This window comes from Acinonyx jubatus, chromosome B4, assembly GCF_027475565.1.
Source record: "Acinonyx jubatus isolate Ajub_Pintada_27869175 chromosome B4, VMU_Ajub_asm_v1.0, whole genome shotgun sequence".
NCBI classification, from domain to species: domain Eukaryota; kingdom Metazoa; phylum Chordata; class Mammalia; order Carnivora; family Felidae; genus Acinonyx; species Acinonyx jubatus.
In genome coordinates, this window is record NC_069387.1 from 91,604,230 (window position 1) to 91,617,929 (window position 13,700).

At 39.2% G+C, this 13,700-nt stretch overlaps 1 long non-coding RNA gene across 2 annotated transcripts in view; it reads left to right on the forward strand.

Moving 5' to 3' along the window:
• LOC113602824 (uncharacterized) overlaps window positions 1–13,700 on the forward strand; it is a 54,654-nt gene that overhangs the window by 10,375 nt on the left and 30,579 nt on the right. The window contains exons 1-3 of one of the 2 annotated variants that reach the window (XR_008300333.1): window positions 6,240–6,578; window positions 6,743–6,875; window positions 9,877–9,976. This is a non-coding gene — a long non-coding RNA (uncharacterized LOC113602824). Of the gene's footprint in view, window positions 1–6,239; window positions 6,579–6,742; window positions 6,876–9,876; window positions 9,977–13,700 lie in introns of those variants that run through there. The other variant, XR_008300332.1, reaches the window with a different exon arrangement.

Sequence of the window (13,700 nt, forward strand, 5' to 3'; positions counted from 1 at the left end):
GAAGTTGAAGATGTTGGATTGTGGGAGCCTGGAAACAAGCATAGAGGAAATGGTTCCTGGAGATAGAGGGAGAGTCTCCCAGGCAACACTCAGTTCAGGAACTAATTACCTTTCTTACTGAAATCCCTAGAGGTCTATTAGGTCCCTCCTTTGTTCATGGGCAGACTCACAGGCAGTGGGAATTCGAGAGGAGACATTTTATGGATGGTATTCTCAACACCACTCTGAGTACAGTGTAAGGGACTGCACAGCCCCATGGCCTGCACTGCACAAATCTGTGCAGTCCTAAACAGGAAAAGAAAAGGCAATAATATTTCCCCACACGGGAGCCTCAGATCCCTAAGTTTCCATTAAAGGACTTCGGGTAATCAGAAACTACACACAAGATTCAAACAAAGTCTCGTGTACTTACTTGTTGGTTCCTTCACCGAGTGTTCATCGCATTCAAGTTGCTCTGCTAGGCTCTGGGAATTCATCAGCAAATGAGACAGCCCGAATCCTAACAGAAAAAAAGCTCAAGCTCTACTCCAATTGTCCAGCATTATACAACTACCTTCAACATCATTTAATTAAAATTCTGGTAAATGTTGCAAAAGAGAAATACAAGGCATTAGGAGAGCATATAACAGAGAACTTTACCTGGTCTGAAGTTCAGGGAAGGCTGCTCTGAGGACATGTTGCAAAAATTGAAAGCCACTATAAAGGATGAGTTTTAGTTAACTAGTTAAAGAGGCGGGGCGAGAACATTACAGACAGAACAGGAAATGCAAAGGTGAAAAGGAGAATGGCATTCTAGGGACAGAGAGACAGCCAGGTGGCTGGAGTAGATGCTGAGCAGGAGAGGAAAGAGCAGGCTCTGAAGACTGTCAAGGGTTTGGGGCCTGAGCTGGGAAAGAGGACATGATTGACTGTTATTGTACAAGTAATGTAAGTTGTATTGCTTGTAAACAAATGATAACTCAAAGAAATCACATAACACAGGATGATAGGAAAAACTCCTTGAAAGTTTCCTTTAACCATCTACCCTCCACCCCAACTCATAGTGGTTAAAAGTAACCACTGTGAACGGTTTTGTGTGTGAATTTCCAGACCTATTGCTGTAAGTATTTTAAAGGGAGAGTTGCTTTGCATTTTACTTACATAAATTATACCATGCATATTATTGTGAAATTTTTCTTTTCATTTAGTAATATGACTCAGAAATCTTTCCATACTTTCTGTATTTGCATCTACCTCATTCTCATAGTTAACTATTCTTCTATTAGTGGACCTTTTTTCAAGATTCCAAGTAGTATGGCAGAAGACTCCCAGGAGTATCGAATTCTAAGCCAGCACTAAAGTCTCCCTCTCCCACTCTAAACAATAGAAATTCTCTGCCAACTATGATCAAAATATTTTAAACTATATTATATAGCTCAGCTCAAAAGAGGGACAGGACAACCCACAGGTGCCACAAACATGGAGGGCAAGCAAAGCCAGAATGGGGCTATCGGTCTTGGTCAGAGGCCCAAGTATCTAAGGCCTGAGGTTTCCATTTACGCAGCAATAGGAGATTCCTCCTGTATCCTGCAGGAGGGCGTAAGCCAGAACTAAGCTCTGCAAGAAGCTGGGATTGTCAAGTGACCATTAAAGAAAGGACCAGAAACACATAGTCTACCAACCCAGAGTAGTCATGATAAAGCTTGCCATAATCCACAACCACTCTTGGAAGAAAAAATACCACCTTGTGGAGTTGAAACATCAAGCTAGTACCATATGTAGGTTTGTAGGAACCCCAAGGTAAGAAATCAGCATAGAAACCTCCACACAGAAAACTATAAAACATTACTGTAGGAATATAAAGATCTCAATAAATGGAGAAGTGTACCATGTTCAAGGACTGGAAAACTCAATATTGAAAAGATGTCAGTTTTCCTCAAATCTATAGACTCTGTACAATTCCAATTCAAAATCCCAGCAGCTTTTTTTCATGTGGAAATTAAAAAGCTGATTTTTTCCATAAATTTATATGGAAAAGAAACAGGCCAGAAATAGTCAAAACACTCTTAAAGAAGAACAAGAAGGGAAGACTTATTCTACCAGATATCAAATTTTTTTATGTTTATTTATTATTTTGAGAGAAGGAGAGACAGAGCACAGGCAGAAGAGGGCAGAAAAAGAGGGAGACACAGAATCTGAAGCAGTCTCCAGGCTCTGACCCATCAGCACAGAGCCTGATGCGGGGCTCAAACTCACAGACCACAAGATCATGACCTGAGCCGAAGTCGGACGCTTAACCAACTGAGCCACCCAGGTGCCTCATATTCTACATTCAGACAGTACTATATTGGTATTATTTCCAGGTGAATTATAGATCTAAGTGTGAAAGTTAAAACAATAAAGCCTCTAGGATTTAACACAAAAAGCATATCTTTGTGAGTTTGAGAAAGGAAAGAAGGAAGAAAAGAGCAAAGGAAAGAAGGAAGGAAAAAAGGAAGAAAGAAAGAGACATATACATGGGGTCATATGCATCAAAAACAAAGGCAAAACCAAAAGCAAAACACCTCTGTTGGGAGATATCCACAGCTCAAAAGACACATGACTCCAAAAATGGAAAGTAAAAAACACAACACTCTGTAAATCTCTCAGTAAAATTACAAATCACATACTGATACAAATGCTCGATTGGAATTGCATTAAATGCATAGATTATCTTAAAGGTAATTAGCATCTTTAGTATAATAGGTAACTTATTAAGTATTTACTATGTGCCTGGCACTGGGCTAAGTGTTCTAAACAGATCATTTTATTCATTCATTCATTCATTCATTTATTATTTAGTCAGATTATTTTATTCATCTCTCATCCTTGATACAGGAATTAGTGAATATTATTGCTCTCATTTTACAATCAATCAAGACTGATTTACACTCAAGTGAAGTGACTTTTCGGAGATGACCCATGAGAGAATTGAACGAAAGGGGATTCAAACTCGAGCAGTCAGACCTGAGACTCCTCACCACCACGTTAGACCTTCTGTCCAGAAACATGGAGTGTACTTTTGTAGAGTCGGGTGTTATTTTTCTATCCTTTAATCAGTCCAAAGTTTTTCCTTTAATATGAAGTTACATATTTTATTAAGTTTTATGGTTTTTGATGCTACTGTGAATAAGAGCCTTCTTTCCATTACATTTTCTAAATGTTGGCGACTGGGAGATCTGTTGATTTTCTTAAATCTTCTATCTGACTACTGAGTGGTCTTACTCGTTTTTCAGTTGATTCTCTTGGATATTCCAGCCAGTCAAGATGTATGTAAATAAGGAGGTATGTAAATAATGACAGCGTTCTCTCTCTCTTTCCCCTGACTACCTCTTTTGCCGATATTTGTGCATTTTATGGCAAAGGGAAAAGTTCATAATGTGGTACTGTTGGGGAGGGGAGTCAGTGCATTCCAGGCAGCAGGAACTCTGTTGTGAGCACAAGGTTATGAACAACTTAACCAATTCCAGAAATTAAGAGTAGTTTAACATGACTGTAGGGTGGGTGCAGATGAGGACAGCAAAAGATGATAACTTGAAAGGGAAGACAGAGGATCTTGTAGGATGACAAGCCATTAAAAGACCTTCAGCGAGGATGTGGCATAAGACTTACATTTTCAAAATACCACCAAGTCAGCAGTGTGGAGAACTGAATCAGGAAGGGAATACTGAAGAAAAGGAGACAGGAAGGAGATTATGACAATAATGCATACAAGGGAGGAGCCACCCATGGAGTAATAGGAAAAGGGTGTGAATTTATGAGAATGGAGTCCCTACTCATTCAGCCTCCTTCTAGTCATGATCTTGAACCAGTTACTCAATCTCCCCAGGCTTCAGTTTTTCTAATCTGTAAAATTAGGATAATACTACCAACCTGGCATGGCTGTGAAGTTTAAGCAAGATAACATGTGTGATGTGCACTAAAAACTGGTAACTCTTTATTGTGGAGCTAGACAATGGCAGTGAGAATGAAGTTGAGGTCACTGATTCAGGAAATACGTATCCATCACAGTGCCATGCCAAAGCTATCACTTCCTTTTGTGAGTTATCAGGAAAGATAAATTTTGATGTCTAAGTTATTGGGGAAGATAAAGCTGTGTGTTAGCACCCTTTCAGCCACACCCCAAGTTCTATCTCTCTTGTGCTCTTTGCCTTCTCTTCTCCCTGCCCACACCCCACCCTTAAGACTGCTGTGGGGATTGGATTTATATCAGGACACAGCTGAACTACATGGCTCAAAAATTAGTTTGCCAACTCAACAACAACAACAACAACAACAACCCAATTAAAACATGTGCAAAGGACTTGAATAGACGTTTCTCATTTCTCCAAAGGAGATATGCAGGTAGCCAACAAGCACATGAAAAGATGCTTATCGTTAGGGAAATGTAAAGCAAACCATAATGAGGCACTACTCTATATCCATTAGGATGGCTATAATTAAAAAAAAATGAAAATAATAAATATTGGCAAAGATGTGGAGAAATTGGAACCCTTGTCCATTGCTGGTGGGTATGTAAAATCACTCATCCACTGTGCAAAACAGTTTGGTGGTTCCTCAAAAAGTTACACGTAGAATTACCATATGACCCAGTAATTCTACTCCTGGCTGTATACTCAAAAGGATTGAAAACAGGTATTCAAACAAGTATAGGCACATGCATGGTATGGTCTGAATGTTTGTATCTCCCCCCAAATCACATATTGGAATCTTAATATCCAATGCTATGATGCTAGAAGGTGGGACCTTTGGGAAGTGATGAAGTGATCAGGGGGGAGGGGCCTCATGAATGGGATTAGTGTTATAGAAGAGATCCACAGAGCTCCTTAGACCTTATACCTTGTGAGGATATAGGAAGCCTATGAGCCAGAAAAGGACCTTCACCCAACCATGCTGACACCCTGGTCAGAGACTTCCAGCCTCCACAACAGAAAGCAACAAATTTCTATATTTATAAGTTACCCAGTCTGTGTTTTGTTTAGCAGTTCAAATGGACTATAACAACACAGGTTCATAGGAGCACTATGCACAAGAGCTAAAAGGTGGAAACAACCCAATGTCTACTCATATAATGACAAAATATGGTATATACATATAATAGAATATTGCTCAACCATAAAAGGAAACGGAGTACTGATATATGCTACAACATGGAAAGCATTATGCTAAGTGAAAGAAGCCAGACACAAAAGATTTATTATATGATTCCATTTATAAAAAATAAGCAGAATAGGTAAATCCCCAGAAGAGACAGAGCAAAGATAGGTAGTTACCAGAGGCAGGAAGAAGGGAGAATGAGGGGAAATTACTTAATAGGTATGGGGTTCCCTGGGTGGCTGTTGGTTGAGTGTCTGACTCTTGGTTTGGGCTCAGGTCATGATCTCAGAGTTGGTGGGATCGAGCCCCATGTCGGGCTCTGTGCTGATGGTGCATAGCCTGCTTGGGACTCTCTATCCCTCTCTCTGCCCCTCCCCCACTCATGTTCTCTTGTCTCTCTCTAAATAAATAAACTTAAAAATAATTAAATAGGTATGGGGGTCCCTTTCAGGGTGATAAAAATGTTATGGAACTAAATAGAAAGGATGGTTGCACAACGCTGTGAATATAATAAATACCCCTGAAATGTTCACTTTGAAATGGTTAATTTTATGTTAATTTCACCTCAGTGACATAAATAAATAAATATATATTTTTTAATTATTATGAAAGCCTCTTCATAATAATTCACTTTCATAAGAAAGTGAATGCGATTAGCTGCTAGAGTTCACTTCCCTCAAGTCACCAGTGAATAAAATAAAAGGTAGCTTATGTTAAACCACAATGGTACCCATTCTGGTCAGAGCATTAATGTTCAGGCTTTCTTTATTGTTTCACAACACGAGTATCTCTAATGAGAGCAGTATAATCTCCTACTGATGTCATTACCTTTAACTAGATGAATACTGCATGGGGACCCTTATTTTTTCTCTCCATTGTCTTGTCTTTTCACAGTCGCCCTGAATACTCACAGCCTTGGGCTAGTTCCAGGGGCCTTCTGGAGGCAATTTTTCTCCCTTTGAGTTGCTGGGTTTTATTTATTTATTTATTTATTTATTTATTTATTTATTTATTTATTTTGACTGTGAAGTCTTTAAAAGTCCTCAATACTGCTCTATGAAATTATTATGTCTCCTTATGTCTAGCCTATATAAGCTTCATGAGGGCAGGAATCAGGCTGCTTTGGTTTACCACTATGCCGAGCACATAGCACAACAAAGAAATTTAGGTGCGTAGATGCCCATCTTGGCAGACCTGGGTTTCTTTTTGGCTGTCACAGCACTTGAAGAAAACAGTCTGATGGATAAATTGGTTTTTAGTTTTAATGTTTCAACTCTATCATTATCCTGTGTTCATAGGAAAGGAGACTGACTACAAACCAGCAAATGCTTCTCTAATATTACCATTCTCCTCCACAGTCAAAATACCACCTTGGCTCCCTTACCAACTGATAAAACACATGCTGTTTCTCAACCTCTTCCACCTGCAGCTTTCTGATGCTGCTCGTTCATTACCACCTGAAGGTAAAAATTCTAGGCTATATTAATTCAACATGGTTTGAAAAGTGAAATAAATTTTCACTTGTTTCTTTCTACTCAGAATTCAAATTGTTTAATTTGTTGTATTTAAAAAAAAAAAAGACAAAGCATTAAACAACCTCTCACTTCACTTTTTTCTTTTATTCAAGGTGCCTCACTTTTGTTCAGTTACTGACTTCCCAGTAAATGTTGCCAGTACTAGAAGCTGCAATTGGACTATTTTGTTGCTCTACATAAACAGAGCCTTAATCTAGCTTTAAGGCTCAAAGAAAGACTCTACAGGTAATAATTACAGACAAGGGTTGTCCCCAAAGAAAAAGATGTTTTGACACTGTTAAGAATCACCATGTGTAGCTGCCTCCTCCTATGTCAAGCACAATACGTGGGAAGAAGACCAATTTACTAGTCAGAGAGTTTTGGGTTTAAGTCTCAGCTCTGCTACTTACTGTATGAGCTTGAGCAAGTTATTAAACAGCTCTGAACATCAGCTTATTAACCTTAAAAACTGGAAATGACAGATAATTCATCAAGTTGTTGTCTGCATTAAATACATTATTGTATTTAAAGATTACCTGATATATAATGGGCTCTCAATTAACAGTCATTATCATCATTCTATGCCAGATTCATCTTATTGGGATAAAATTTCATTTGTCTCTTGTTTACATACATGCATGCACAAGCACACAAGCATCTCCTCACCTGAATTTCAGGCTTATCTAATAGTAAAACTGTCAAAATAGAAAAGTAAGGGGCGCCTGGGTGGCTCGGTGAGTTAAGTGGCCGACTTCCGTCCAGGTCATGATCTCACGGTTCGTGAGTTTGAGCCCGGTGTCAGGCTCTTGACTGACAGCTCGGAGCCTGGAGCCTGCTAAGGATTCTCTGCTAGGGGATTCTCTGCCCCTCCCCCACTCACACTCTGTGTCTCTGTCAAAAATAAATAAACATTAGAATTTTTTTTAATAAAAAATTTTTTTGAAAAGAAAAGTAGGAGAGGGACATCTAGGTGGCTCTGTCATTTAAGCATCTGACTCAAGCTCGGCTCAAGTCATGATTGCATGGTTCGTGAGTTCCATGGAATTCTGTCTCCCCTTCTCTCTGCCCCTTCCCTGCTTGCACTTTCTCTCCCTCTCAAAACAAATAAATCAACTTAAAAAAAAGAAAAGAAAAGAAGACAAACTGTATAATGTACTACAGCCATAAAAACAGGCGTGTTTGTGGGGTTTTTTTCCCAAAAATTCTTAATCTATATGAATTCTGTAAGTCCACACATGTCTGTATTAATTTTACCCATATTTGCCAAATGTTATCCAATTTTTGATGCTGCTTTCCTTGTCACAATCCATAATTTCCACAAATCTACGCCTGTGTTTCCATACGTATGTAGCTCCCAGTGGGAAACGAAACCAGATGTAATGAAAAAGAGCATCAAGGAATGTATTATTCAAATGCCGTCTGATTCCTGGGAGACTCAGAAATTATTTTCATAGTAAAATGAATTTAAATCAATTCAATAACTAGTTAGACAATGCCTACTACATTCAAGACACAGGAGAGATCCAAAGATAAATATGATACAGACTGTGCCTTCAAGCAGCTAATAGTCTAGTAAAAACCTGATAATATCAGCCATATAACAGATCTGGTTATTCTAACAAATCCCTCATCCCACCATGGCCTGTTCAGTGCATCTCACAGAAATCGTTCAGACAAAATCAGTTGGAAACAGTACAAGTAATTTTCTAGATTCTTTGGGCAGATAATCTTGTTTTAAAGGATAACAAAACATAATAAAGGTTTCTGAATTATCTCTTGTGGCTGGCTCTGTTGTTTGTGTTCACCAGGTAATAACTCAATTATCCTTTTCTATATAGCGGGGACCATTTTATGTGAGACTATAGCAGAGAAGCTTTGGCAAGATTATTTGCACAAGGAGGTATTTCCTTATTTGTACCAAACACGATGACATTTAAGCAATTCAAAGGAAATAAATTTTTACAGTGTGTTGAGTATTCTGTGCTAAGAATTTTTATGTGGTGCACTAGGTAAATTACATGTAAAATAATTTTCCTTAAGAAACAGAATGTTCCTGAAGATACTGTTGTTGAATTTTTTTTTCATCAAAAAAGGTTAATCTAAAATTTGACCTTGTAAACAATACCAGCACACTATGAACCAGACACTTGCAAATCACTGTTGCTCTCTGGTATGCTAAGCCCTCTAGAGAGAAGGACTGGAACATCATTTCCTCTCTACCACGAGGTAACTATTAATAGTCCAGCATTCTAATGAAAACCCTAGTGACCTGGAAAAGTTAATGTGCCTTTCAGTGTCTTATTTATACCCCAAGAATAACTCAGCATCAAATCCAAGATGTATACGCATTTACACACACACACACACACACACACACACACACACACACAGCTCATGGACTTATCCCAATTATTATGAAAGCCAGAAAGAATTACATGGTCTATATTCCTTTTGATTCTCACATTGTAGAGCTGATGATTGAGGACATAGCAAAATACTGAAGTTCTACCAAAAATACCTTTAGGAAAATGATAGACCAAATTTTGGAGATAATTAAAATCCACTAAAAGAAAAATCACAGCATTCCTCCCTTAAAAACTTAATGAAATTCTAAGGTTATGTCAGAAAGTGAAACCAGTTGCATGGAAAATATAGTTTGAAAAAAGTTAAATGTCAGATGTTCCCCAACTTATGATTGTTCAACTTATGATTTTTTTACTTTATGATGGTGTGAAAGCAATGCACATTTAGTAGAAACTGTACTTTAAATTTTGAATTTTGATATTTTCCTAGGCAAGCGATATGTGGTGCAACACTCCCTCATCATTGTGGGCACCAGCACGTGGCAGCTCATGGCCAGGGTCAACAACTGATACACTTGCAATCCTTCTGTACCCATATGACCATTCTGGTTTTCAGTACAGTATTCAATAAGCTACATGAGACATTCAACACTTTATTATAAAATAGGCTCTGTGTTAGATGACTTTGCCCAACTGTAAGCTAATATAAGTTCTCTAAGCACATTTAAGATAGTCTAGACTAAGCTGTGATGTTCAGTAGGTTAGATGTGTTAGATGTATCAAATGCTTTTGACTTAAGATATTTTCAACTTGTGGTGGATTTATTGAGACATCAGCCTGTCATAAGTTGAGGGAGACCTGTATATATATATTAATAAAATGATAACATAATTATTATTGGCATAAGTGTGTATCATGGTTTTCAAGGCTCTTCTCTTTTTTAGGTGTCCACTTGGACTTCACTGCCTTCGAGAAGACTCTGCTGGTTCTTCTTAGACCAGGTTATGTGCCCTTTCATGTACTCCTTACCTTGGTACTTATCAGGTGAGCCTGGCAAGAATTCTGTTAGATAGGTGTAGTTTTGATTGCCATTTTACAGATAAGAAAACCGCGTTCAGAGAAACTGAGTAACCTGTCTCACCAAGATCACAAAGCAGAACCAGGAATCAAACTCCTATCAAATGACTCCAAACCCCATACTCTGGCTGCAGATTGATTACAGGGGAAAAGATTATTCAGTGGGCTTCTCTTCACTTACTTTAAGATTGCATCTACTGAACATTAAGTAGAGAGATGAGCAACTGTCTGTTGACTTTGGGCAATAAACATAGAACATATGGCTAATTACAATAAGAATGTGTTGAGCCCTAATGCCAAGTGGCAAGTGCTTGTCTAGGTGCTCAGTACGTTCTCTCATTTTATTCTTAAAACATCCTGTAGTTGGGGCACCTGGGTGGCGCAGTCGGTTAAGCGCCCGACTTCAGCCAGGTCACGATCTCACGGTCCGTGAGTTCGAGCCCCGCGTCAGGCTCTGGGCTGATGGCTCAGAGCCTGGAGCCTGTTTCGATTCTGTGTCTCCCTCTCTCTCTGCCCCTCCCCCGTTCATGCTCTGTCTCTCTCTGTCCCAAAAATAAATAAACGTTGAAAAAAAAAATTTAACAAAAACAAAAAAACATCCTGTAGCATACAAACAATGGTTATTTCCCTCCACCCATTTCCACATCTTACAGTTAAAGAAACTGAGGCTCAAGGAGGTTAAATAATTGGCCCAAGGTCACACCAGTAGGATGTGACAGAACCAGGCTCTTTACCCAGTTTCTGACTCTGAGTCCACCAGCTTACCCACCACATCTATTACCTACTTCAAGCCCCTCCCCCTAATCTCTTCCTTGCATATTTATTTAAGAGGGGAAATTGTAGGCTACAGGTAAGGGTTGCCCTGAATTATCGTAATAACCATTCAATTCTTCCCTTTTTTTAAAACACATATAGACACATACTAAGAATTTTTTTTTCAGATTTGGGTTCAAATTCTGATTCAGCCATTTAGTAGACGGAACAACGGTGTTCACATTGCTGAACCTCCAAAATTCAGTTTTCCCCGTTTTTCTCAAATTTTTTTTAACGTTTATTTATTTTTGAGACAGAGAGAGACAGAGCATGAACGGGGGAGGGTCAGAGAGAGAGGGAGGCACAGAATCCGAAACAGGCTCCAGGCTCTGAGCTGTCCGCACAGAGCCCGACGCGGGGCTCGAACCCACGAACCGTGAGATCATGACCTGAGCTGAAGTCAGACGCTTAACCGATTGAGCCACCCAGGCACCCCTCAGTTTTCCCCATTTGACAAAAGGAGCTGATAGGACTCAACCAATGGGGTGGTTGCACATAAAGTGAAATGTATCAGAAACCTCCAATTACAGAACCTAGGAGACAGAAGTCACTCAATAAATATCAAACCCAACTCCTTCCCTTCCCCTGAGTTCTAGCTTTAAATATAGGTGTAAATCAAGCACATACTAGATAACAGAAAATTCTTCTTTCCTTTGTTAACTCAGTCATTTACCTCAGAACATTGCTTACCTTTCTTGAATCTCTCTAGTTCAGGAGATTTTTAAGATGACAGCTTTCTAAGAAAATTTTTTTTTTAAATTCTATATCTGGATGGCAACAGCCCCTTGAACATTTTTTTCTCACTTTGTTTGTACAAGTGCATAAATTTATCTATATCTTAAACATAGCATCAATGATGATAGATACTCTCTTTAATTCCACAATTATCTGTTAAGTGCCTCCTGTGCCAAAAACCATCCCCACTCCCAAGGAGCTCATAGTTTATTGGGTAAACAAGCACAAAGATAGCTAGGATACCATGTGATAATGGTGCCATAACAGAGACATATACCAAGTTCCATGGGAGCAATTAATCCTTTTTGAGGTGTTAGGGCCTAGCTCACAGTGGAGGTGACATGTGGGATCAGCCACAAAGAATGAGTCAGCTTCTCCAAGGCCCGAGGAACATCATCAGAGTCAAATTTCAAGGAGGGTATCTTGTTAAGCTATGACCACAAGAATGTCACATCAGAGGAAACACTCTCCTTTTGCTGGATCCTCGTTATTAAAGACAAAAGAGTCGTGATGGCTTTCAGGGTTCATCTGCTAAAGTCATTTGATGGTGGTTTTACAAAGCAAATATGTGGTATTTAACTATCCCAAAGCCACCATTCTGTAGCACTTAGGATTCTGAACAACGCGAGTTTCCCCTTTGAGGGCTCATATATAATGAATGTGTGTTACATTAAAGATTATCGAGGATTGTGAGTCTTCTTTTTTATGTGTAAGATTGGTAGCTTTTAAAATATTGATGCATTTGTGCAAGTGACTTGACTGAATTTTTCAGTAAACTCTGGAAAGAAAATGTCAAAGTTGAACAAATTTTACATGAACCCTTTAAAAGAATACTTCTTAAAACGGGTAATATTTGGAGATGAATTAGGCTCCAGATCTCACCCTGGATCTCCAAGTTTAAGTAGCTCAAGGGTGCAGGAATGAAATAGCAATGAAGACTTGTGGTAATGCTCCAAGATTTGTTACTGCCTTGTTCTATGTGTAACCCATGTTTTCCTACTTTTTGCCTCCAATCATTCTTCCTATGGACATTTCCCATATGCTGACAAATAAGTCTAGTAGCCATTCACATGGTACCCTCTCCTCTCTTCCCATTGCCTAAATTCTTTCACTGTTCACCATGTCCAGCAGGCATTGCCATCTGCCTCCACAGCTGATGCCATGGAGCTGATGTCAGGATGACAAGGCTATTTTGGTGTTACATTGAACAGTTGGGAAGAATGTCTCTCTTCCTTTCCTGACCTCCTCTCTCAGAGAGACAGGACCAAGGCAGACATCCTTGGGCCCCACAGATGGACAATATAGTCAGTGTGGTGGCCCTTTCAAGCTTTACTCACAACCTTTCCATAGGACTCAGGTGACGTCAGGCCCTGGGCAGGAGACAAGCTGACTGACGGCTCCAAATCTCCCCCCTCTAATGATTAAAGCTTTGTTTCTGGGTCCAGCTTATACCTGGCTGCCTTGCCTGTCAGAACAAGTCCTCACCAAAGAAGTGCTGGGACGACATCATGGAGATGGTCTGCCATGCCATTACCTCAGATAAAGCTAATGAGTCTGACTTTCAGAGATCACTTGACTTAGGTTTATAGGATTCTTGAACTTATTCCTACTTGCTTTAGTTACTGGATGAAAATAGGTTAAGCCTCATAACAAACCTTGGAGGAAGCTAACATCCATTTTTATTTGGTTAAAGATAAGTAAAGGAAGTAAGGGAGGGAAGGAGGGCAAGAGGAAGGTCATCTCAAAACTGTAACTTCCCTCAAGTGACTGTTTGGTAGAAATGTTCCATTTCTGTAACCACTATGCCTAAATCACTCTTATGATTTCAAATATTTTGTGCATTTTCCTTAGAAATAGTAACAGCTAAAATTGATATCACATTTTGCAAAGTCTTTCCATATACATTCCTTCATTTAGTTTTTCTGTATAATAGGTAGTATTGTGATCTCCATTTTCCAGAAAAGAAAATTAAGCAGTCCCTCTCACCCAACTTCGCCGCCCCGCTTTCACTACTAAACTTTACTAACTGTTCAAGCTATACTGAAAACAGCATTTTCTCTAGGAAGACTTACCTGACATCCTTGGCACCTGTTTCAGTACAGCAGAGTACCAGCTGACCAGAAGGAACTGGGGATGGCCAGAG